This window comes from Hemitrygon akajei, chromosome 31 (assembly GCF_048418815.1).
Source record: "Hemitrygon akajei chromosome 31, sHemAka1.3, whole genome shotgun sequence".
Taxonomy (NCBI): Eukaryota; Metazoa; Chordata; class Chondrichthyes; order Myliobatiformes; family Dasyatidae; genus Hemitrygon; species Hemitrygon akajei.
In genome coordinates, this window is record NC_133154.1 from 28,276,248 (window position 1) to 28,302,309 (window position 26,062).

A 26,062-nucleotide genomic window follows, 5' to 3' on the forward strand; every position below is an offset into this window, starting at 1 on the left:
GTGAAAATAGGATCAAGTTGGCTATTACTGGAGTTTGCCAGAGATAGAGTGGGAAGGTTCTGGCTACACAGAAAATCTGCAGATGCTGGACATTAAAGCAACACACATGAAATGCTGAAGGAACTCAGCAGGCCAAGCACAATCTATGGAAACGAGTAAACAGCCAACATTAAAGTCAGGCAGTGTGGTAGTGATCAGGGACTCATTATTTAGTGGTCAGACGGGAGATTCTGTGGCTTCAAAAGAGACACCAGGATGGTGTGCTGCCTCCCGGCTGCTAGGGTCCAGGATGTATCGGAGTGGCAGTGGGATATTCTCATGGGGGAGGTTGAAGAGCCAGTGGTAGTGGTGCATATTGACATCATTGACAGAGGCAGAAAATGGGAAGAGATCCTACTTAGTAAGTATGTATAGTTAGGAAAGAGGCTGAAGAGATGGATCTCCAAGAAACTAATCTCCAGATTACCAGCGGTGGCATGGCTAGAGCAGGTATGAATGGGATGATACCGCAGATAAATGAGTGGCTGAGGAAATGGTGCAGGGGACAGGGTTTCAAGTTCTTGGATCATCAGAACATTTTCTAGGGAAGGAGTGACCTGTACAAGAGGAGTGGGTTGCACCTGAACTGGAGGGGAGCAATATCATGCTTGGATGCAGAGAATGTGAATTGAGGTACTCAATGAGTACTTTGCTTCAGTATTTACCAAGGGAAAGCATACAGAGGATGAGGAGGTCAGGGCTGAGTGCATAAATATGTTAGGGCATTTAGACGTCGAGGAGGAGGAAGTGTTAGGTCTCCTCATGAGCATTAAGGTCATAATTCCCAGGATCTGATGGGATTTACCACAGCTTATTGAAGGAGACAAGAGGCGAGATTGCTGGGGCCTTTATCAGTATCTTCATGTCATCTCTAATCACAGGTGAGATCCTGGAGGTCTGGTGAGTGGCTAATGCTGTACCACTATTTAAGAAGGGAACAAAGGAAACTTCTGTTAACTATAGACCGGTGAGTCTCATGTCAGTTGTAGGGAAATTGTTGGAGAAAATTCTTCAGGATAGGATATATGAGCATTTGTAATCTCATGGAATAATTAGAGATCCAGGCAACACACACAAAATGCTGGAGGAACTCAGCAGGCCAAACGTCTGTGGAAAAAAAAAATGATAGTTGATGTTTCAGGTCTGGACCATTCCACAGGACTGAAGGAAAAAAAGAGGAGTAGAAGATTTAAAAGGTGGGGGAGGGGAAAGAGAAAAAACACAAGGTGATAGGTGAAACTGGGAGCAGGAGGGATGAAATAAAGAGCTGGGAAGTTGATAGTTGAAAGAGTTACAAGGTGGGAGAATGGAAATTCCAATAGGAGAGGATAGAGACCATGGAAGAAAGAAAAGTGGGGAGGACCTCCAGAGGGAGGTGATGGGTAAGCAAGGAGATAAGGTCAGAGAGGGAAAAGGGGTTTAGGACTGGTGAAGGAGCGAGCAGGGATGGGTGTATTACTGGAAGTTTGAGAAATTAATGTTCTTGCCATCAGGTTGGAGGCTACCCAGATAGAAAATAATGTGTTGTTCCTCCAACCTGAGTGTGGCCTCATCACAACAATAGAGGACATATGGGAATGGAAAGTGGAATTAAAATGGGTGGCCCAATGCAAATGTGGAGATCATTTCGCCGAGCACCTACACTCTGTCCGCCAGAAGTGGGACCTCCCGGTAGCCACCATTTTAATTCCACTTCCCATTCTGATATGTCCATCCGTGGCCTCCTCCACTGTGATGAGACCATAAGACAAAGGAGCAGAAGTTGGCCATTCGCCCATTGAGTCTGTATGACCATTTTATCATGAGCTGATCCAATCTCCCCTTTAGTCCCACTCCCCAGCCTTCTCACCATAACCTTTGATGCCTTGACTACTCAGATACTTATCAATCTCTGCCTTAAATACACCCAATGACTTGGCCTCCACTGCCACCCTTGGCAACAAATTCCACAGATTCACCACCCTCTGACTAAAAAAAAAATTCTTCGCATTTCTGTTCTGAATGGGCGCCCTTCAATCCTTAAGTCATGCCCTCTCGTAGTAGAATCCCACACCATGGGAAGGAACTTTGCCACAGCCACTCTGTCCATGCCTTTCAACATTCAAAATGTTTCTATGAGGTCCCCCTCATTCTTCCAAACTCCAAGGAGTACAGTTCAAGAGCGGTCAAACGTTCCTCATATGGTAGCCCTCTCATTCCCGGAATCATTCTAGTGAATCTTCTCTGAACCCTCTCCAACGTCAGCACATCCTTTCTTAAATAAGGAGCCCAAAACTGCACACTCCAGGTGAGGTCTCACCAGTGCCTGATAGAGCCTCAACATCACATCCCTGCTCCTATACTCTATTCCTCTAGAAATGAATGCCAACATTGCAATTGCCTTCTTCACCACCGACTCAACCTGGAGGTTAACCTTAAGGGTATCCTGCACGAGCACTCCCAAGTCCCGTTGCATCTCAGAACTTTGAATTCTCTCCCCATTTAAATAATAGTCTGCCCATTTATTTCTTCTACCAAAGTGCATGACCGCACACTTTCCAACATTGTATTTCATTTGCCACTTCTTTGTCCATTCTCCCAATCTATCCAAGTCTCTCTGCAGACTTTCTGTTTCCTCAGCACTACCGGCCCCTCCACCTATCTTTGTATCATCAGCAAACTTAGCCACAAAGCCATCTATTCCATAATCCAAATCGCTGATATACAACGTAAAAAGAGGCTCCAACAGTTACCCCTGTGGAACACCACTGGTAACCAGCAGCCAACCAACAATGGATCCCTTTATTCCCACTCTGTTTCCTGCCAATCAGCCAATGCTCTATCCACTTATGTAACTTTCCCATAATTCCATGGACTCTTATCTTGTTTAGCAGCCACATGTGTGGCACCTTGTCAAAGGCCTTCTGAAAATCCAAATACACAACATCCACTGCATCTCCCTTGTCTAGTCTACGTGTAATTTCCTCAAAAAATTGCACTAAGTTTATCAGGCAGTATTTTCCTTTAAGGAAACCATGCTGAGTTCTGCCCATCTTGTCATATGCCTCCAGGTACTCCGTATCCTCATCCATGACAATCGACTCCAACAACTTCCCAACCACCGATGTCAAGCTAGCAGGTCTATAATTTGCTTTTTGCTTCCTTGCCCCCTTCTTAAATAGCGGAGTGCCATTTGCAATCTTCCAGGCCTGCAGAACCATGAGGCCACACTTAGGTTGGAGGAACAACTCCTTATATTCCATTTGGCTAGCCTCAAACCTGATGACATGAACATTGATTTTTGAAGATTCTAGTAATGCACCCCATCCCCACTTTACCATTTCCCATCCCCTTTCCTTTTCCACACTTCATCTTCTTGCCTGCTCATCGCCTCTGTTTGGTGCTCGTCTCTCCTTTTTCGTTCTTCCATGGCCTTCTGTCTCTTTCACCTATCAACTTCTAAGCTCTTTATCTTTCCCACTCCTTAGCCAGTCCCCATTCCCTCTTTTCCTCTCTTCCTTTATTTCCTTGCCTGCCCATCGCCTCCCTCTGGTGCTCCTATGCACCTTTCTTTCTTACATGGCCTTCTATCCTTGCCTATCAGGGTCCCCCTTCTTCAGCCACTTTCTTTCACCAATCAACTTCCCAGCTATTTACTTTATCCCTCCCACTCCTGGTTTTACCTATCAACACACACAAAATGCTGGTGGAACACAGCAGGCCAGGCAGCATCTATAGGGAGAAGCACTGTCGACGTCTCGGGCCGAGACCTTTCGCCAGGACTAACTGAAAGGAAAGATAGTTAGAGATTTGAAAGTAGTGGGGGGGGGAGGGGGAAATGCAAAATGATAGGCAAAGACCGGAGGGGGTGGGAAGAATCTAAGAGCTGGAAAGGTGATTGGCAAAAGTGATACAGAGCTGGAGAAGGGAAAGGATCATGGGACGGGAGGCCTAGGGAGAAAGAAAGGGGGAGGGGAGCACCAGAGGGAGATGGAGAATATGCAGAGTGATGGGCAGAGAGAGAGAAAAAAAAATAACAAAATATGTCAGGGACGGGGTAAAAAGGGGAGGAGGGACATTAACGGAAGTTAGAGAAGTCAATGTTAATGCCATCAGGTTAGAGGCTACCCAGCCACTATATAAGGTGTTGTTCCTCCAACATGAGTGTGGCTTCATCTTGACAGTAGAGGAGGCCATGGATAGACATATCAGAATGGGAGTGGAACGTGGAATTAAAATGTGTGGCCACTGGGAGATCCTGCTTTCTCTGGCGGACAGAGCGTAGGTGTTCAGCGAAACGGTCTCCCAGTCTGCGTTGGGTCTCACCAATATATAAAAGGCCACACCGGGAGCACCGGACGCAGTATACCACACCAGCTGACTCACAGGTGAAGTGTCGCTTCACCTGGAAGGACTGTCTGGGGCCCTGAATGGTGGTGAGGGAGTAAGTGTAAGGGCAGGTGTAGCCCTTGTTCCGTTTACAAGGATAAGTGCCAGGAGGGAGATCGGTGGGAAGGGATGGGGAGGACGAGTGGACAAGGGACTCACATAGGAAGCAATCCCTGCAGAAAGCAGAAAGGGGGGGGGGGAGGGAAAGATGTGCTTGGCAGTGGGATCCCGTTGAAGGTGGCAGAAGTTATGGAGATTTATACGTTGGACCTGGAGGCTGGTGGGGTGGTAGGTGAGGACAAGGGGAACCCTATCCCGAGTGGGGGCGCGGGTGGATGGGGTGATGGCAGATTTGCGGGAGATGGGAGAGATGCGTTTGAGAGCAGAGTTGATGGTGGACGATGGGAAACCCCTTTGTTTAAAAAAGGAAGACATATCCTTCATCCTGGAATGAAAAGCCTTATCCTGAGAGCAGATGCGGCGGAGACGGAGGAATTGTGAGAAGGGGATAGCATTTTTGCTAGAGACAGGGTGGGAAGAGGAATAGTCCAGGTAGCTGTGAGAGTCTGTAGGCTTATAGTAAATATCAGTAGATAAGCCGTCTCCAGAGATGGAGACAGAAAGATCAAGAAAGGGGAGGGAGGTGTCGGAAGTGGACCAGGCAAATTTGAGGGCAGGGTGAAAGTTGGAGGCAAAGTTAATGAAGTCAACGAGCTCAGCATGCATGCAGGAGGCAGCGCCAATGCAGTCATCAATGTAGCGAAGTAAAAGAGGGGGACAGATACCCGTATAGATTTGGAACATGGCAGGCATAACTGGGATCCATGTGGATGGTACAGACAATGATCATGACCTCAATAAGGAGCAGCAGGCCACTGTCTCCTATACCATCACCAACCTTATCAGCTCTGGGGATCTCCCACCCACTGCCACGAACCTCATAGTTCCCACACCCCGCACATCCCGTTTCTACCTCCTACCCAAAATCCACAAACCTGCCTGTCCAGGTAGACCCATTGTCTCAGCTTGCTCCTGCCCCACCAAACTCATTTCTGCATACCTTGACATTGTTTTATCCCCCCTTGTTCATACTCTTCCTACCTAAGTTTGTGACACTTCTCACGATTTGAATTTTTTCAATGATTTTAAGTACCCTGGCCCCCACTGCCTTATCATCACCATGGACATCCAGTCCCTATATAACTCCATCCCCCAAAGGTCTCAAAGCTCTTCGCTTCTTTTTGGACTCCAGACTTAACAATTCCCCTCTATCACCACTCTCCTCCATCTAGCAGTATTAGTTCTTACTCTCAATAATTTCTCCTTTGCCTCCTCCCACTTCCTCCAAACCAAAGGTGTGGCCATGGGCACCCGCATAGGTCCCAGCTATACCTGCCTTTTTGTCGACTTTGTGGAACAGTCCATGTTCCAAGCCTATACAGGTATTCAACCCCACTTTTCCTTCGCTACATCGATGACTGCATTGGCGCTGCCTCCTGCACGCATGATGAGCTAGTTGACTTTATTAACTTTGCCTAGAACTTTCACCCGGTCCTCAAATTTACCTGGTCCATTTCTGACACCTCCCTCCCCTTTCTTGATCTTCCTGTCTCCATCTGTGCAGATGGCTTATTTATTGATATTTACTATAAGCCTACAGACTCTCACAGCTACCTGGACTATTCCCCTTCCCTCCCTGTCTCTTGCAAAAATGCTATCCCCTTCTCACAATTCCTCCATCTCCGCTGCATCTACTCTCAGGATGAGGCTTTTCATTCCAGGACGAAGGAGATGTCTTCCTTTTTTAAACAAAGGGGCTTCCCATCATCCACCATCAACTCTGCTCTCAAAACGCATCTCTCCCATTTCCCGCACGTCTGCCCTCACCCCATCCGCCCGCGCCCCCACTCGGGATAGGGTTCCCCTTGTCCTCACCTACCACCCCACCAGCCTCCAGGTCCAACGTATAATTCTCTATAACTTCCGCCACCTCCAACGGGATCCCACTACCAAGCACATCATTCCCTCCCCCCCTTTCTGCTTTCTGCAGGGATCGCTCCCTACGTGACTCCCTTGCCCACTCGTCCCCACCATCCCTTCTCACCGATCTCCCTCCTGGCACTTATCCTTGTAAGTGGAACAAGTGCTACACCTGCCCTTACACTTCCTCCCTCACCACCATTCAGGGCCCCAGACAGTCCTTCCAGGTGAGGCGACACTTCACCTGTGAGTCGGCTGGTGTGGTATACTGCGTCCGGTGCTCCCGGTGTGGCCTTTTATATATTGGTGAGTCCCGACGCAGAATGGGAGACCGTTTCGCTGAACACATACGCTCTGTCCGCCAGAGAAAGCAGGATCTTCCAGTGGCCACACATTTTAATTCCATGTTCCACTCCCATTCTGATATGTCTATCCATGGCCTCCTCTACTGTCAAGATGAAGCCACACTCATGTTGGAGTAACAACACCTTATATACCGGTTGGGGAGCCTCCAACCTGATGGCATGAACATTGACTTCTCTAACTTCCGTTAATGTCCCTCCTCCCCTTCTTACCCCATTCCTGATATATTTAGTTGTTTTTTTTCATCTCGCTGCCCATCATTGTGCCTGTTTTACATCTCCCTCTGGTGCTCACCTCCCCCTTTCTTTCTCCCGCGGCCTCCCATCCCATGATCCTTTCCCTTCTCCAGCTCTGTATCACTTTTCCCAATCACCTTTCCAGCTCGCAGATTCATCCCACCTCCTCCAGTCTTCTCCTATCATTTCGCATTTCCCCCTCCCCCGCCTACTTTCAAATCTCTAAGTATCTTTCCTTTCAGTTAGCCTGACGAAGGGTCTCGGCCCGAGAAGTCGACAGTGCTTTTCCCTACAGCTGCTGCCTGGTCTGCTGTGTTCCACCAGCATTTTGTGTGTGTTGTTTGAATTTCCAGCATCTGCAGATTTCCTCGTGCTTGGTTTTACCTATCACCGTGTTTCTTTCTCCCCTCCCCCACCTTTTAAATCTCTCCTCATCTTTATTTTCTCCAGTCCTGCCGAAGCGTCTCGACCTGAAACATCGACTATATCTTTTCCATAGATACTGTCTGGCTGCTGAGTTCCTCCAGCATTTTTTCTGTGTCTTGGTTGGATTTGCAGTGTCTGCAGATTTTCTCATGTGAGAGACAGCCAGCAGGTTGTTTTCCAAACTGACTGATTCTTTTTCAAGCTGACAAGAGAGATTGATGAGGATAGGGCAGTGGATGATGTCCATGGATTTTAGTAAGGCGTTTGACAAAGTCCCTCGTGAAGCTAATCTAGAAGATTAAGATGCATGGGATCCACAGCATATTAGTCATTTGGATTCAGAACTGGCTTGCACATTAGAGACAGAGGGTAATTGTTGATGGGACTTACTTGAGCTGGAGGTCTGTAAATAGTAATTAGTAGTGTTCCACAGGGATCTGTGCTGGGACTTCTGCTGTTTGTGATGTATATACAGTAAATGACCTGGATTAAAATGTAGTTGGGTGGGTTTGTAAATTTGCAGATGATACCAAGATTGGTGGAGTTGTAAATAGTGTAGCAGACTGGCTAAGAATACAAAACATAGCTCAGTTGCAAATATGGGCAGGGAAATAGCAGATGGAGTTTAACCCAGAAAAATGTGAGGTGTTGGACTTTGGCAGGGCAAATGCAAGGAGATATTTACTCTTAAGGGCAAGATCCCTAACAATGTTGCTAAGTAGAGTGATCATGGTATGCAAGTTCATAATTCCTTCAAAGCGGCTACAGAGATTGATATTGTGTTTAAAAAGGTTTATTGAATGCTTGCTTTTATTAGTCGAGACACTGAGTTCAAAAGTCAAGAGGTCATGTTGCAACTTTACAAGACTTTGGTGAGGCCATATCTGGAGTATTGCAATAGGATCTGGTCGCCCTACTATAGTAAGGATGTTGAGACTTTGGAGAGAGTACAGAAGAGGTTTACCAGGATGCTGCCTGTTTAGAGGGCAGGTGCTATCAGGTCAGGCTGGATAATCATGGGTTGCTTTCTCTGGTGCAGTGGAGGCTGAGAGGAGATCTGATAGAAGTTTATAAGAATATGGGAGGCATATATAAAATAGGCAGGGTTGAAATAAGAGGGCATGAGTTGAAGTTGAGAGGGGGGTTGGTTAAAAGGATAGGTGGGTGTAAGATTGTTACTGAGTGTGGTGGATGCTTGGTATGGTGGGAAAGGTAAATACATTAGATGCTTTTAAGAGACATGTTGATAAGCATGTGGATGGAAGGAAGATGGAGGGATTTAGACATGGTGTAGGTAGGACGTATTAATGCGGGTGTTTTTGATTTGATTTTTAGCTGGTTCAGCACAACATTGTCAGCTGAAGAGCCTGTTTCTGTGCAGTATTCTTCTATGGTCTATACCGCTTTTAAAAATACCTTCTGTGAAAATACTATTCCCTTTTCTCAGTTTCTTTGCTTCTGCCTCATCAGTTCCCAGGATGTGGCTTTCCATTCCAGGACATCAGAGATGTCCTCCTTTTAAGATTGGAGTTTACCTCCCTTTATTATTGATGTTGCCCTCACTCACATCTCCATTACTTATTCATCAAAGCTCATCCTATCTTCCCACCACCCTAATAGTGATAGAGTTCCTCTTGTCCTTGCGTACCACCCCATCAGCTGAAGTTTCCAGCACACTATCCACCACAACCTCTGCTATCTTACCACCAAAGGGATACCAAGGGATATTACCACCAAACATATCTTTACCTTCTCCTCTTCACCTTCTGCAGGGATCATTCTCTTTAATTCCCTTGTCTATTCATCCCTCCCCAGCAATCTCCTTCAATGCATTTTTGCCAGGAAATGGCCTAAGTGCTGTACCTGCCCATACACTTCCACCCTTGCTTCAATTCAGGGTCACAAACAGTCCTTCCAGGTGAGGCAACACTTCATCTGCGAATCTGCTGGGTTTGTACATTCTGTCCAGTTCTCCCGATGTGGACACCTCTCAGCTGGTGAGACTTATCGTAAGTTTGGGAATAGCTTCATTGAGCACCCTCACCATCCACCAGATGTGGTACTTTCCAGTGGCCAAACATTTAAATTCCTATTCTCATTCCTGTTCTGACAAATCCATCCATGACCTGCTCTTGTGCCAAGATGAGGCCACCCTTAGGGTGGAGGAGTGTTCCATCTGCGTACCCTCCATCCTGATGGCATGAATATCGATTGCTTTCTCTGAGCCCATTATCTGGGATTCCACATATTATTTTGTCTCTGACAAGTGAGTCTCTGAAGTCTCCAAACTCACAAGATTACCTCAGTATGTGAAACTCAGCTAAGCATTTCAAACCTACTGCTAGTATTTTTACTGCTATGCTGTGAGGTATTTTTATTTAAGCAATTTTCTGCAAAACTACTGTGTCCTGCTCGTAATATTGTTTTCATTTTGGCATGTGAGTAAAATAATAGGCCTGACTTCTCTGGAAATGAGCTCCATCGTTTATGTGCACATTGCACTGGATGAACTGTAATGGGCCCTTTTAATTTTTTTCCCTTTTCTGGAAGTTTGTATACAAGACCCAGTGATAGGGTGACATTTGTGGGGGATCTTCTGGGATTCAGATGCTGTATGAATGCTTGAATGCCGTACAAGCATTCATTAAGTGGTTTATTTGTTTGCTAAGTTAGTGTTCAAACTAGAGTTTATGAAATGAGGTGCGTCCTGATTAAGGTACTTTATTATGGATGCCGTGGGGCTTAAGGTTTGGTGCAATTCAAAGAAGATATTCATAACCAATGCTTTTGTTCTGTTCAGGGTTGATATTTGAATTCACAATGAGCTGCTACTTAGAGTGCTGAGTTCTGTAAAATTGTTGGGGTAAGTTACACTGATTGAATGGTATTTTGAGCAATCTGCTGGTAGAGATGTTGTGTTAGTCCAGACTACCAGTGACATGACTAAAGTTGCGCTGCCCAATGGGATATGGGCATCTGTAGAGGTGTGGCCATGGACAGTTCATATCTCTGGAGAAAGGGGGAATGTAGCTGATGGTGAAGACTTTAAAGACAAGTTACACAGAACATAGAACACAGAAAACGTACAGCACAATACAGGCCCTTCAGCCCATAGAGTTGTGCCGAATATGTCTTTACCTTAGAAATTACTAGGGTTACCCATAGCCCTCTATTTTTCTAAGCTCCATGTACACATCCAAAAGTCTCTTAAAAGACCCTATTGTATCTGTCTCCACCACTGTTGCTGGTAGCCCATTCCACGCACTCACCACTCTGCATAAAAAACTTACCACTGACATCTCCTCTGTACCTGCTCCCAAGCACCTTAAACCTGTGCCCTCATGTGGCAACCATTTCAGCCCAGGGAAATAGCTTCTGACCATCCACACAATCAATGCCTGTCATCATCTAATACACCTCTATCAGGTCAGCTCTCATCCTCCGTCGCTCAAGTTCACTCAAACTGTTTTCATAAGGCATGCTCCCAAATCCAAGCAACATCCTTGTAAATCTCCTCTGCACCCTTTCTATGGTTTCCACAAGTTTTTAAATAAAATTAGTGACCTGAGGAATTGAGTTGTCAAGGTATGAAGCGTAGTGTGAAAGGTAATTGATTTAGATTTTGTGATGTTCGTACTTATTTAAAAGACAAGTTGTTCTCATTTCTGTGAAGTGAGGGAAAGGAGATGTCTGATGTGAAAAGTTATCATAGGCTGATAATGTTCTCTAGAGTTGAGCCTACACCCAATGGGGAAGCCAAATATGAGGCTTTGGCTGTACAGCTTGTGTCACAAAGGGGGCATTGAACTGTCTGAGAGAAATTGTTAGTGGGTGGATGAAGTTGTAAAGGAAGTGCTGTCATGTGACAGCATTGCTCAACATATTCGAGTGACCCACAAGATGCACCCTCCTCCATCTTTTACCGAGTTATTCTGAGCAGTTAGAGGGCGGAAACATGACTGAGAAGTGAAACATTTCCGAAAGCTGAGTAATGTCTTTAGTGTTAGTCTCTGCTGATAAAGTGATCCCGATGCCACAGAGATGGAGCTGTGTGGAGATGGAGCTCGAAGTGAACCCTTCGAGCTAATCTGACTCGATAATGTTTCAGCTAAACATGACACGTCTGTTCAGAAACCCATCCCACCTGTAGGACTTGCAATGCCGCTGAAAAGGGTGCTTTGGCAAAAGAGCGACCGGTACTTTCTGTTCAAACAGTGGAGAAGATAGGTATTTCAAACCAGACTGTAGGGACAGGAACATCTTCGGAAAGCAAGTCAGCAGTTAAGCAAACAGAGAAGTAAGGAAGCAAAGCTACGGTGGGGCCCAGTAAAGGATTGGCCTGTCATTTCAGAGAGAACACGTTCCAATCAGTGTATTGCAAAATGCTATTCCTGAAGGACTCTGGAACCAAGTTCTGATGAAGGTGATTGAAGGTGTTGATGCTGGAGCCATACTTGACACTGGTTCTCAAGTTTTTATTTTAGCAGATTTCTGCAAAAGTAGCGTGTCCCATTAGTAGTAGTGTTTTGGCTTTAGCTAAAGATAAAGATCCATGTTGTCCAACTTGGGTATGTTGTGTCAGCCAGTCAGGTCTGTCTTGGCACGTGTTGTAACTTTCTGCTGAGTGGAAGATTCCGGAGAGCTGGGCTAAATCAAAGGACAGTAGTCTGGTTTGGGGTATTTTGAGCAGGACACAAGGAAAGATGCCGCAGAATACCCTTTGAAGGAGAGACTCCATTGTAAGAAGTGCTTTGTGCAGATGAATGGCTCCAAGGAGGAAGTGCCAATACTCCTGAGAGGGGCCAGTTTGTTTCCGGTGGTCTCCGAGGGAAGTCCGAACTGTGGCTGGTGTCCTTCATGAAGAACGTGGGTTCAGCGAGTGATTAAAGCGATAACCCTGACTACTCCAAAATGAGTTTTGACATTTAATTGTAATGGGCCCTTTTAATTTTATTTTCTTATACAGTAACTGTTAAAGTTAAAATTTTTGTAATTATAAGTCCTTTGTAATTTTAAGCTGGAATGGGATCTGTTAGTTTTCTGGCAAGCTGTAACTTTACCTGGAGTAGTATATAGACACCTTTTGCTACAATCAATGTTCCTCCCCGGAGCATCCCAAATTTCCTGTTTGGTTGAACCCCAAATCATACCGACCCAAGATGTATAAAGGTGGCCTTCTCACTGTAGAGGCGTGGCTATGGACAGTTCGTATCTCTAGAGAAGGGGTGAATGTGGCTGAGGGTGAAGACTTCAAAGACAAGTTGTTGTTCTCATTTCTGTGAAGTGTGGGAAAGGAGATGGCTGATGTGAAAAGTTATCATAGGATGAAAATGTTCTCTGGAGCTGAGCCTACACCCGATGGAGAAGGCAAATATGAGGCTTTGACTGCACAGCTTGTGTCACAAAGGGGGCATTGAACTGTCTGAGAGAAATTATTAGTGGGTGGATGAAGTTGTAAAGGAAGTGCTGTCATGTGACAGCATTGCTCAACATATTCGAGTGACCCACAAGATGCACCCTCCTCCATCTTTTACCGAGTTATTCTGAGCAGTTAGAGGGCGGAAACATGACTGAGAAGTGAAACATTTCCGAAAGCTGAGTAATGTCTTTAGTGTTAGTCTCTGCTGATAAAGTGATCCCGATGCCACAGAGATGGAGCTGTGTGGAGATGGAGCTCGAAGTGAACCCTTCGAGCTAATCTGACTCGATAATGTTTCAGCTAAACATGACACGTCTGTTCAGAAACCCATCCCACCTGTAGGACTTGCAATGCCGCTGAAAAGGGTGCTTTGGCAAAAGAGCGACCGGTACTTTCTGTTCAAACAGTGGAGAAGATAGGTATTTCAAACCAGACTGTAGGGACAGGAACATCTTCGGAAAGCAAGTCAGCAGTTAAGCAAACAGAGAAGTAAGGAAGCAAAGCTACGGTGGGGCCCAGTAAAGGATTGGCCTGTCATTTCAGAGAGAACACGTTCCAATCAGTGTATTGCAAAATGCTATTCCTGAAGGACTCTGGAACCAAGTTCTGATGAAGGTGATTGAAGGTGTTGATGCTGGAGCCATACTTGACACTGGTTCTCAAGTTTTTATTTTAGCAGATTTCTGCAAAAGTAGCGTGTCCCATTAGTAGTAGTGTTTTGGCTTTAGCTAAAGATAAAGATCCATGTTGTCCAACTTGGGTATGTTGTGTCAGCCAGTCAGGTCTGTCTTGGCACGTGTTGTAACTTTCTGCTGAGTGGAAGATTCCGGAGAGCTGGGCTAAATCAAAGGACAGTAGTCTGGTTTGGGGTATTTTGAGCAGGACACAAGGAAAGATGCCGCAGAATACCCTTTGAAGGAGAGACTCCATTGTAAGAAGTGCTTTGTGCAGATGAATGGCTCCAAGGAGGAAGTGCCAATACTCCTGAGAGGGGCCAGTTTGTTTCCGGTGGTCTCCGAGGGAAGTCCGAACTGTGGCTGGTGTCCTTCATGAAGAACGTGGGTTCAGCGAGTGATTAAAGCGATAACCCTGACTACTCCAAAATGAGTTTTGACATTTAATTGTAATGGGCCCTTTTAATTTTATTTTCTTATACAGTAACTGTTAAAGTTAAAATTTTTGTAATTATAAGTCCTTTGTAATTTTAAGCTGGAATGGGATCTGTTAGTTTTCTGGCAAGCTGTAACTTTACCTGGAGTAGTATATAGACACCTTTTGCTACAATCAATGTTCCTCCCCGGAGCATCCCAAATTTCCTGTTTGGTTGAACCCCAAATCATACCGACCCAAGATGTATAAAGGTGGCCTTCTCACTGTAGAGGCGTGGCTATGGACAGTTCGTATCTCTAGAGAAGGGGTGAATGTGGCTGAGGGTGAAGACTTCAAAGACAAGTTGTTGTTCTCATTTCTGTGAAGTGTGGGAAAGGAGATGGCTGATGTGAAAAGTTATCATAGGATGAAAATGTTCTCTGGAGCTGAGCCTACACCCGATGGAGAAGGCAAATATGAGGCTTTGACTGCACAGCTTGTGTCACAAAGGGGGCATTGAACTGTCTGAGAGAAATTATTAGTGGGTGGATGAAGTTGTAAAGGAAGTGCTGTCATGTGACAGCATTGCTCAACATATTCGAGTGACCCACAAGATGCACCCTCCTCCATCTTTTACCGAGTTATTCTGAGCAGTTAGAGGGCGGAAACATGACTGAGAAGTGAAACATTTCCGAAAGCTGAGTAATGTCTTTAGTGTTAGTCTCTGCTGATAAAGTGATCCCGATGCCACAGAGATGGAGCTGTGTGGAGATGGAGCTCGAAGTGAACCCTTCGAGCTAATCTGACTCGATAATGTTTCAGCTAAACATGACACGTCTGTTCAGAAACCCATCCCACCTGTAGGACTTGCAATGCCGCTGAAAAGGGTGCTTTGGCAAAAGAGCGACCGGTACTTTCTGTTCAAACAGTGGAGAAGATAGGTATTTCAAACCAGACTGTAGGGACAGGAACATCTTCGGAAAGCAAGTCAGCAGTTAAGCAAACAGAGAAGTAAGGAAGCAAAGCTACGGTGGGGCCCAGTAAAGGATTGGCCTGTCATTTCAGAGAGAACACGTTCCAATCAGTGTATTGCAAAATGCTATTCCTGAAGGACTCTGGAACCAAGTTCTGATGAAGGTGATTGAAGGTGTTGATGCTGGAGCCATACTTGACACTGGTTCTCAAGTTTTTATTTTAGCAGATTTCTGCAAAAGTAGCGTGTCCCATTAGTAGTAGTGTTTTGGCTTTAGCTAAAGATAAAGATCCATGTTGTCCAACTTGGGTATGTTGTGTCAGCCAGTCAGGTCTGTCTTGGCACGTGTTGTAACTTTCTGCTGAGTGGAAGATTCCGGAGAGCTGGGCTAAATCAAAGGACAGTAGTCTGGTTTGGGGTATTTTGAGCAGGACACAAGGAAAGATGCCGCAGAATACCCTTTGAAGGAGAGACTCCATTGTAAGAAGTGCTTTGTGCAGATGAATGGCTCCAAGGAGGAAGTGCCAATACTCCTGAGAGGGGCCAGTTTGTTTCCGGTGGTCTCCGAGGGAAGTCCGAACTGTGGCTGGTGTCCTTCATGAAGAACGTGGGTTCAGCGAGTGATTAAAGCGATAACCCTGACTACTCCAAAATGAGTTTTGACATTTAATTGTAATGGGCCCTTTTAATTTTATTTTCTTATACAGTAACTGTTAAAGTTAAAATTTTTGTAATTATAAGTCCTTTGTAATTTTAAGCTGGAATGGGATCTGTTAGTTTTCTGGCAAGCTGTAACTTTACCTGGAGTAGTATATAGACACCTTTTGCTACAATCAATGTTCCTCCCCGGAGCATCCCAAATTTCCTGTTTGGTTGAACCCCAAATCATACCGACCCAAGATGTATAAAGGTGGCCTTCTCACTGTAGAGGCGTGGCTATGGACAGTTCGTATCTCTAGAGAAGGGGTGAATGTGGCTGAGGGTGAAGACTTCAAAGACAAGTTGTTGTTCTCATTTCTGTGAAGTGTGGGAAAGGAGATGGCTGATGTGAAAAGTTATCATAGGATGAAAATGTTCTCTGGAGCTGAGCCTACACCCGATGGAGAAGGCAAATATGAGGCTTTGACTGCACAGCTTGTGTCACAAAGGGGGCATTGAACTGTCTGAGAGAAATTATTAGTGGGTGGATGAAGTTGTAAAGGAAGTGCTGTCATGTGACAGCATTGCTCAACATATTCGAGTGACCCACAAGATGCACCCTCCTCCATCTTTTACCGAGTTATTCTGAGCAGTTAGAGGGCGGAAACATGACTGAGAAGTGAAACATTTCCGAAAGCTGAGTAATGTCTTTAGTGTTAGTCTCTGCTGATAAAGTGATCCCGATGCCACAGAGATGGAGCTGTGTGGAGATGGAGCTCGAAGTGAACCCTTCGAGCTAATCTGACTCGATAATGTTTCAGCTAAACATGACACGTCTGTTCAGAAACCCATCCCACCTGTAGGACTTGCAATGCCGCTGAAAAGGGTGCTTTGGCAAAAGAGCGACCGGTACTTTCTGTTCAAACAGTGGAGAAGATAGGTATTTCAAACCAGACTGTAGGGACAGGAACATCTTCGGAAAGCAAGTCAGCAGTTAAGCAAACAGAGAAGTAAGGAAGCAAAGCTACGGTGGGGCCCAGTAAAGGATTGGCCTGTCATTTCAGAGAGAACACGTTCCAATCAGTGTATTGCAAAATGCTATTCCTGAAGGACTCTGGAACCAAGTTCTGATGAAGGTGATTGAAGGTGTTGATGCTGGAGCCATACTTGACACTGGTTCTCAAGTTTTTATTTTAGCAGATTTCTGCAAAAGTAGCGTGTCCCATTAGTAGTAGTGTTTTGGCTTTAGCTAAAGATAAAGATCCATGTTGTCCAACTTGGGTATGTTGTGTCAGCCAGTCAGGTCTGTCTTGGCACGTGTTGTAACTTTCTGCTGAGTGGAAGATTCCGGAGAGCTGGGCTAAATCAAAGGACAGTAGTCTGGTTTGGGGTATTTTGAGCAGGACACAAGGAAAGATGCCGCAGAATACCCTTTGAAGGAGAGACTCCATTGTAAGAAGTGCTTTGTGCAGATGAATGGCTCCAAGGAGGAAGTGCCAATACTCCTGAGAGGGGCCAGTTTGTTTCCGGTGGTCTCCGAGGGAAGTCCGAACTGTGGCTGGTGTCCTTCATGAAGAACGTGGGTTCAGCGAGTGATTAAAGCGATAACCCTGACTACTCCAAAATGAGTTTTGACATTTAATTGTAATGGGCCCTTTTAATTTTATTTTCTTATACAGTAACTGTTAAAGTTAAAATTTTTGTAATTATAAGTCCTTTGTAATTTTAAGCTGGAATGGGATCTGTTAGTTTTCTGGCAAGCTGTAACTTTACCTGGAGTAGTATATAGACACCTTTTGCTACAATCAATGTTCCTCCCCGGAGCATCCCAAATTTCCTGTTTGGTTGAACCCCAAATCATACCGACCCAAGATGTATAAAGGTGGCCTTCTCACTGTAGAGGCGTGGCTATGGACAGTTCGTATCTCTAGAGAAGGGGTGAATGTGGCTGAGGGTGAAGACTTCAAAGACAAGTTGTTGTTCTCATTTCTGTGAAGTGTGGGAAAGGAGATGGCTGATGTGAAAAGTTATCATAGGATGAAAATGTTCTCTGGAGCTGAGCCTACACCCGATGGAGAAGGCAAATATGAGGCTTTGACTGCACAGCTTGTGTCACAAAGGGGGCATTGAACTGTCTGAGAGAAATTATTAGTGGGTGGATGAAGTTGTAAAGGAAGTGCTGTCATGTGACAGCATTGCTCAACATATTCGAGTGACCCACAAGATGCACCCTCCTCAATCTTTTACCGAGTTATTCTGAGCAGTTAGAGGGCGGAAACATGACTGAGAAGTGAAACATTTCCGAAAGCTGAGTAATGTCTTTAGTGTTAGTCTCTGCTGATAAAGTGATCCCGATGCCACAGAGATGGAGCTGTAGCGGAATAAGCTGAACCCTTCGAGCTAATCTGACTCGATAATGTTTCAGCTAAACATGACACGTCTGTTCAGAAACCCATCCCACCTGTAGGACTTGCAATGCCGCTGAAAAGGGTGCTTTGGCAAAAGAGCGACCGGTACTTTCTGTTCAAACAGTGGAGAAGATAGGTATTTCAAACCAGACTGTAGGGACAGGAACATCTTCGGAAAGCAAGTCAGCAGTTAAGCAAACAGAGAAGTAAGGAAGCAAAGCTACGGTGGGGCCCAGTAAAGGATTGGCCTGTCATTTCAGAGAGAACACGTTCCAATCAGTGTATTGCAAAATGCTATTCCTGAAGGACTCTGGAACCAAGTTCTGATGAAGGTGATTGAAGGTGTTGATGCTGGAGCCATACTTGACACTGGTTCTCAAGTTTTTATTTTAGCAGATTTCTGCAAAAGTAGCGTGTCCCATTAGTAGTAGTGTTTTGGCTTTAGCTAAAGATAAAGATCCATGTTGTCCAACTTGGGTATGTTGTGTCAGCCAATCAGGTCTGTCTTGGCACGTGTTGTAACTTTCTGCTGAGTGGAAGATTCCGGAGAGCTGGGCTAAATCAAAGGACAGTAGTCTGGTTTGGGGTATTTTGAGCAAGACACAAGGAAAGATGCCGCAGAATACCCTTTGAAGGAGAGACTCCATTGTAAGAAGTGCTTTGTGCAGATGAATGGCTCCAAGGAGGAAGTGCCAATACTCCTGAGAGGGGCCAGTTTGTTTCCGGTGGTCTCCGAGGGAAGTCCGAACTGTGGCTGGTGTCCTTCATGAAGAACGTGGGTTCAGCGAGTGATTAAAGCGATAACCCTGACTACTCCAAAATGAGTTTTGACATTTAATTGTAATGGGCCCTTTTAATTTTATTTTCTTATACAGTAACTGTTAAAGTTAAAATTTTTGTAATTATAAGTCCTTTGTAATTTTAAGCTGGAATGGGATCTGTTAGTTTTCTGGCAAGCTGTAACTTTACCTGGAGTAGTATATAGACACCTTTTGCTACAATCAATGTTCCTCCCCGGAGCATCCCAAATTTCCTGTTTGGTTGAACCCCAAATCATACCGACCCAAGATGTATAAAGGTGGCCTTCTCACTGTAGAGGCGTGGCTATGGACAGTTCGTATCTCTAGAGAAGGGGTGAATGTGGCTGAGGGTGAAGACTTCAAAGACAAGTTGTTGTTCTCATTTCTGTGAAGTGTGGGAAAGGAGATGGCTGATGTGAAAAGTTATCATAGGATGAAAATGTTCTCTGGAGCTGAGCCTACACCCGATGGAGAAGGCAAATATGAGGCTTTGACTGCACAGCTTGTGTCACAAAGGGGGCATTGAACTGTCTGAGAGAAATTATTAGTGGGTGGATGAAGTTGTAAAGGAAGTGCTGTCATGTGACAGCATTGCTCAACATATTCGAGTGACCCACAAGATGCACCCTCCTCCATCTTTTACCGAGTTATTCTGAGCAGTTAGAGGGCGGAAACATGACTGAGAAGTGAAACATTTCCGAAAGCTGAGTAATGTCTTTAGTGTTAGTCTCTGCTGATAAAGTGATCCCGATGCCACAGAGATGGAGCTGTAGCGGAATAAGCTGAACCCTTCGAGCTAATCTGACTCGATAATGTTTCAGCTAAACATGACACGTCTGTTCAGAAACCCATCCCACCTGTAGGACTTGCAATGCCGCTGAAAAGGGTGCTTTGGCAAAAGAGCGACCGGTACTTTCTGTTCAAACAGTGGAGAAGATAGGTATTTCAAACCAGACTGTAGGGACAGGAACATCTTCGGAAAGCAAGTCAGCAGTTAAGCAAACAGAGAAGTAAGGAAGCAAAGCTACGGTGGGGCCCAGTAAAGGATTGGCCTGTCATTTCAGAGAGAACACGTTCCAATCAGTGTATTGCAAAATGCTATTCCTGAAGGACTCTGGAACCAAGTTCTGATGAAGGTGATTGAAGGTGTTGATGCTGGAGCCATACTTGACACTGGTTCTCAAGTTTTTATTTTAGCAGATTTCTGCAAAAGTAGCGTGTCCCATTAGTAGTAGTGTTTTGGCTTTAGCTAAAGATAAAGATCCATGTTGTCCAACTTGGGTATGTTGTGTCAGCCAATCAGGTCTGTCTTGGCACGTGTTGTAACTTTCTGCTGAGTGGAAGATTCCGGAGAGCTGGGCTAAATCAAAGGACAGTAGTCTGGTTTGGGGTATTTTGAGCAGGACACAAGGAAAGATGCCGCAGAATACCCTTTGAAGGAGAGACTCCATTGTAAGAAGTGTTTTGTGCAGATGAATGGCTCCAAGGAGGAAGTGCCAATACTCCCGAGAGGGCCAGTCTGTTTCCGGTGGTCTTCCAGGGAAGTCCGAACTGTGGCTGGTGTCCTTCATGAAGAATGTGGGTTCAGCGAGTGATTAAAGCGATAACTCTGACTACTCCAGAATGAGCTTCGACGTTTAACTGTAATGGGCCCTTTTAATTTTATTTTTCTTATTCAGTAACTGTTAAAGTTGAAATTTTGGTAAACTTATGTCCTTTGTAATTTTAAGCATGAATAGGATCTGTTAGTTTTCTGGCGAGCGATAACTTTACCTGGAGTAGTATATAGACACCTTTTGCTACAATCAACGTTCTTCCCCGGAGCATCCCAACTTTCCTGTTTGGTTGAACCCCAAATCATACCGACCCAAGATGTATAAAGGTTGCCTTTTCACCACGGATTCAGGCGGCTGTTAGCAGAGTTGGCTAATGAGCCAAGTTTGTATACTAGCCCCGGGGTGAGTATTACATAGTCTTCCTTATAATTCAGGGTCTCCAGACTTAGTTAAATGTTAAATTGCCGGGTAACTACATATGTGCGGATGGACTTAGATCAGTGATTTCCAGCGGAAGCGGTTACGTGTCCAATGGATGCGTTCGGGGGATATAGAAGTCATCAGGGGGCGTTCAAGATTCTTGGGGGATGGGGGGAGCGGTAAGCGGCAGCCAAACTGGAGGCACGACACCTTAGTAGAACAAGCACTTACAAAAATGAACATGGCTCTGGAACACAGGAAAAACCAGAGCTCTACAGTCGATGAACACTCATCGTTGCAACGTGTCTAAAACTCAGTAATCTCATCCGACCTTACCAGCCAAAGAAACATTACTGGGGATGCATATATTAGCATCCATGGCGCCCAACAGTTCCCCTTGCCTCAAGACTCGGAACAAATTCATGCAATACAACTGTGGTAATTCAACTGCACCCTCTCACCTTTCTCTTCAGATCTATGGGAAATGGGTCACCCAATGATACAGTGCTGGCCGGAGCCAAACGTTAAAATAGAGCTACTCAGTGAACCTGCCATCCCTGAGGGTTCCTACTGAGGCATTCAAAGCGACCTCGGCTTCATATGTGCATTCAAAAACCATCTCTGGGTATTATGAGATCTTGCGTGATTGGTCCATCGCGCTAACTGGAATAGTATAAAGGCAGCTTGCCGAACATCAGCTCTATCCCGACTAACATTCAGATTCCAATCTGAATCCTTGTCAGCGTAATTTTCGCTGATGTGGTCGTCTTCATTTTCACCTCCCGTTCCTTTGCGTACCGCTACCATCGATGCATCCGTGTTAACTCGCTGCCATCATCAACATCCGACAGGCTTTACCAGTATGGGTTTATTTTTATTTTAATTTAGCCCCATTAATGATGGATAAAGACTTTTGGCACGATCTCTATAAGTCTGAAGGCAGTGAAGCCTTGAATTCTAATCCTGCTCAGAAACAGAATCTACAGAAAGTGCATCAAACAATATTACATACCTGGAGTATAGTTATAGTCCGTTCCCGTCAAATCAGCAACTTCCCATGTGTGTAATTTGTAATACTGTCTGTCATGGTCTGGTCCATGAAATCCGCATTCCAGTTCACAGTCTGGTTCATTGATCCTTATTCCAGGTTTTCCTGTTTTCCCTTGTTCCATTGGGTGCCTTAATTGCCTTAAATACCTCTGCAAATCAAGGATTCCCTGCTGGACTCTTCCCGACCCCTCCCCATCTGAATCCCTGACAGTTTCCTTGGTGGTTACCTCGGCAGTCATCCCGGCCCTGCATCCAAGAAAGGGTCCCGGCCCTGTGTACCAGGAGGGTTCCAGCTCGGTACCCAAGAGTCTAATCAAACCAAGTCCAAGAACTGAGCCAAACCTAGTCCAAAAGCAACATCCTGTGCTGGAGTTTCTTCACCCAGCCCAGGGGTAGGTCGCCCAGCCCTGTGCTGGAGGTTCCCTCGTCCTGTGCTGGAGTTCTCTCGTCCTGTCCAGGAGACTCTCGTCTAGTCCAAGCCATGTCCAAGTACCTTGTCTAGTCCAAGCCAAGTTCTAGAACCTTGTCTAGTCTGAGCCTAGTCCAAGAACCTCATCCTGTTCAAGTCAAGGATTTGTGTTCTCATCCTGTCCATGTGCCTCATCCTGTGCAGGAGTTCCACGTCTAGTCCTGTAGCCACGTCCAGTCCCGTGGCCACGTCCAGTCCTGTGGCCTAGATACATCCAGTCCTGTAGCCGTATCTTGTCCTTGCCTAGATCTGGGGTCCAGGTCCCTGTCCAGTCTCTGGCTCAGTGTCTTAGCCCAGGCTCCTAGTTCCAAGTTCCTTGTCCTGGTCCAACTTTCCTAGTCTTAGTCCTAGCCCAGGCCCGGTGTCCATGACTTGTCTAGGGCATGTTTCCATGTTCAGCGTTGTTTCTTCCTGACTCCCCTTGCTTTCTTGATAAACCTTGTCCTAGTTCCTAGTCTGTGTCTTGCAGTTGGGTCTGCTCCCAATGCCCCCTTATGACAGAAGAGCCCAGTCACACATGGACCCAGCAACACAGACACTGTTGTTTAACTTTGCCATCCTGGGTTCCCCCCTGTTGAATACCCCCGCAACCGCCCGGGTCGTCCTTAGTCCTGGAGAGCATATTCGGTCGCCAGGAGGCTCCCATAGAGGCGGGGTTCTGTCATGGTCCGGTCCGTGAAATCCGCATTCCGGTTCATGGTCCGGTTCATCGATCCTTATTCTGGGATTTCCTGTTTTCCCTTGTTCCATTGGGTGCCTTAATTGAGGCACCTGATTCTTGTTTTTGGACTGGCAAATAAATACTTCTGCAAACCAAGGAATACCTGCTGAACTGTTCCCTTCCCCTCCCCATCTGAATCCCTGACAGCTTCCTCAGCGGTTTCCTCGGCAGTCATCCCGGCCCTGCATCCTAGAAAGGGTCCCGGCCCCGTATCCAAGAGCCTAATCCAGCCAAGTCTGAGAACCGAGCCAAACCTAGTCCAAGAGTCACGCCCTGCCCGGGAGTTTCCTCACCCTGCCCAGTGCTGGAGGCTCCCTCATCCTGTTCAGGAGCCTCTCTTCCAGTCCAGGAGTCTCTCATCTAGTGCAAGCCATGTCCAAGTACCTCGTCTGGTGCAAGCCACGCCCAAGAACCTCGTCTGTCCAAGCCACATCCAAGTACCTCGTCTGGTCCAAGCCAAGTCCAAGAACTTTGTCTTGTCTAAGCCTCGTCCAAAAACCTCATTCTGTCCAAGTCAAGGCTTTGTGTTCTTGTCCTGTCCATGTGCCTCGTCCTGTGCAGGAGTTCCACATCCAGTCCTGTAGCCTAGCTACATCCAGAGCTGTAGCCATGTCTTGTCTTCGCCTAGATCCGGGATCTGAGTCTGAGTCAAGACCCAGGTTCCAGGTCCCTGTCCAGTCTCTGGCTCGGAGTCCTAGCCCAGACTCATAGTTCCAAGTTCCTTGTCCTGGTCCTGCTTTCCTAGTCTTTGTCCTGGCCCAGACCTGGTGTCCTTGTCTTGTCCAGGGTCTGTGTCCATGTCCACCGTCCTTTCTTCTTGACTCCCCTTCCTTTATTGATAAATCTTGTTCCTTGTTCTGTTCCTTGTACTTCAGTGTCTGTGTCTTGCATTTGAGTCCGCTCCCAACGCCCCCTTATGACACTGTACTTCTAATGAAGTCATGAAACCATTGAGATTTCCATAAAAGACACCTTGAAAAGCCTACGGATGGTATTACTCGGTTCCAGAAGATGAAAGAAGCATTTGAAAAGCATTGCACACTCGAGTCATTTGCCAAAATATCTAAAAAAAAATCTTCATCATGGTCTCATTGCTTCTTCTAACATTTGCAAAGTGTGGAATATCTCACACTACTAGTGAAAGATTAATAATGCCTGCTGTAACAGAAGTGATCACCACTGTTCTCAAAATGGATACGAGTATTTAAAAATCAATTCCTCTGAGCAATAACTGTAGCTCTAGTATTGATGAAATGAGTGTATACATTGAGTATCAACTATGCACAGAGCTTCAAAAAACAGAATTTGGGATACAACTGTATGAGTCAAGGGTTGCGACATAATGATTCTCTTTTATAAAGGACAATCAATGTATAAAATGTATATTGAGGATAAAAGTATTCCGATTAGGAACATGATTTCTTGTGCAACAGACGGACCACCACATATGACAGGTTGCAGTACTGGTTTAGTGGCAGTTATGGGAAAAAGAAATTTCAAGTCTGTTTGCAATCCATCGTCAATGTCTTGCAGGCCAAAATCTCAGCCAACTACTTTCTTGATACAGGAAATGTAGAAACAAAACATTGGGAGAAATTTTTATCAGTTTCCCTGCATGGAAAATATGGCATTCACTATCACAGGTGGTGATTTGCAATCACTGAAGAAGGATTTTCAGAATTGATTCAATGATTTGAACCATCTGGAAATTCTAGACTGGGTAATTAACCCATTTCTTTGCAAGCTGGAAGAACAGGAAGAGGGCTTGCAAAAAGAAATTATCGGAATTCTGAATGATGAAGAAGCAAAAATGCTTTTCAAAAATATCAGCTCTTGTGCTGTATGGTTATACCATGATGCGAAGTTTCCTGGTGTTTGGAGATGAGCCAAACTGCTCTTCATTGTATTTCCACCCTCCTACCTTGTTGAAAGAGACTTCAGTGCAGTGAACCACATACTCACAGAAAACAAAAACAGAAACCACTTGGACATTGTTAGGCGTGGGGATTTAAGGATTTTGCTGTCACAACTTGAGCCAGATATTTCAAATCTTTCTAAAAACCATGAAGCTCAACGGACACATTGATATCGAAGTTGCTGTACCACTCAGAGTTTCTGAGTAAGCTCGGTTTAAAGATAAAAACATTAAAGCAGAATACTTTTTCTCATGTTGGCATATAGTAAACATGTTTTTTACACTCTAGGGACCAGGAAAGTATATTATACCTAAGAGGAACGTTGGTAAGTATGAAAGTGCTTTAGGAGGGCGTTAGGCTAAAAAAGGTTAGGAAACATTGACTTAGATTATCCATAAGAGAATTTTTCGTGCTTCTCTCACCTGAATATTTAGTACATTAAGACAACTCGCTCTCTTGCCGGCAGCTTCGCTCCGTCGGAACCTAGCGTCGAGAGTCAACCGAAAGGGGGATTTACTGCTGATATTCTCTCTCCCGGCATTTCCGTGTTGTGCTGTTATTGGTGTAGAAAAACTGTGTGCGCTGATTGGTTGAGTGTGAGAGTGTAAGAAAAAGTTTGGTTGTAGCGTTCATTTGTTGTGTTTTCGTTTGTTCAGTTTTAAATTTTGGATGCGGCTACTTTTATATCTTGTGTTTGGTCGCCTAACACGGGTCACAAAGGATCCCCCCCCCACCCCCCCAACCGCCTATCTCTTGGTTTTGACGGCCTTTTTTTTCGCTTTTGTAAGAGCCGTTCGCTCGCGCCAGCGGTAACAGAGGCGCTTAGCTTGTTTTCGACGAAAAAGCGAGCCGATAATTAGATAGTGGGGAAGTTGTTGCAAGCCTAACATGGCGGGACCAAGAGTCCCTTCGCGATATAGTTTTCGGGTGGAGGATGCTCATCGATCAGGGGACGCAGATCTAGAAAGTCCCAGCACACGCTAGTCGTTCGGCATTATCTGGCACATAGGAAATAAAGTAGTAGGATAAACAGTAGTTTACTTTTAAGAATTTAAACAAATACACCACCAATCTTCAATAGTTCTTCCTACCCCCACCACCGGAAGTATAATAATGTAGCCTCTGCAAGTATTCATATGCGAGAAATGTCAGCCAATTCAACAGCTCGGGAACAAGGTTTGGTTGAACGT

At 45.4% G+C, this 26,062-nt stretch overlaps 1 protein-coding gene across 1 annotated transcript in view; it reads right to left on the minus strand.

Moving 5' to 3' along the window:
- The window catches only part of LOC140719200 (guanylate-binding protein 1-like), a 41,565-nt gene extending 16,134 nt beyond the window's left edge, over nucleotides 1-25,431 (minus strand). The window contains exon 1 of the mRNA XM_073033639.1: nucleotides 25,295-25,431. The gene's annotated coding sequence lies outside the window, so the exon portion shown is untranslated. The remainder of the gene's footprint in view (nucleotides 1-25,294) is intronic.
- Between the last annotated feature and the right edge of the window lie 631 nt (nucleotides 25,432-26,062).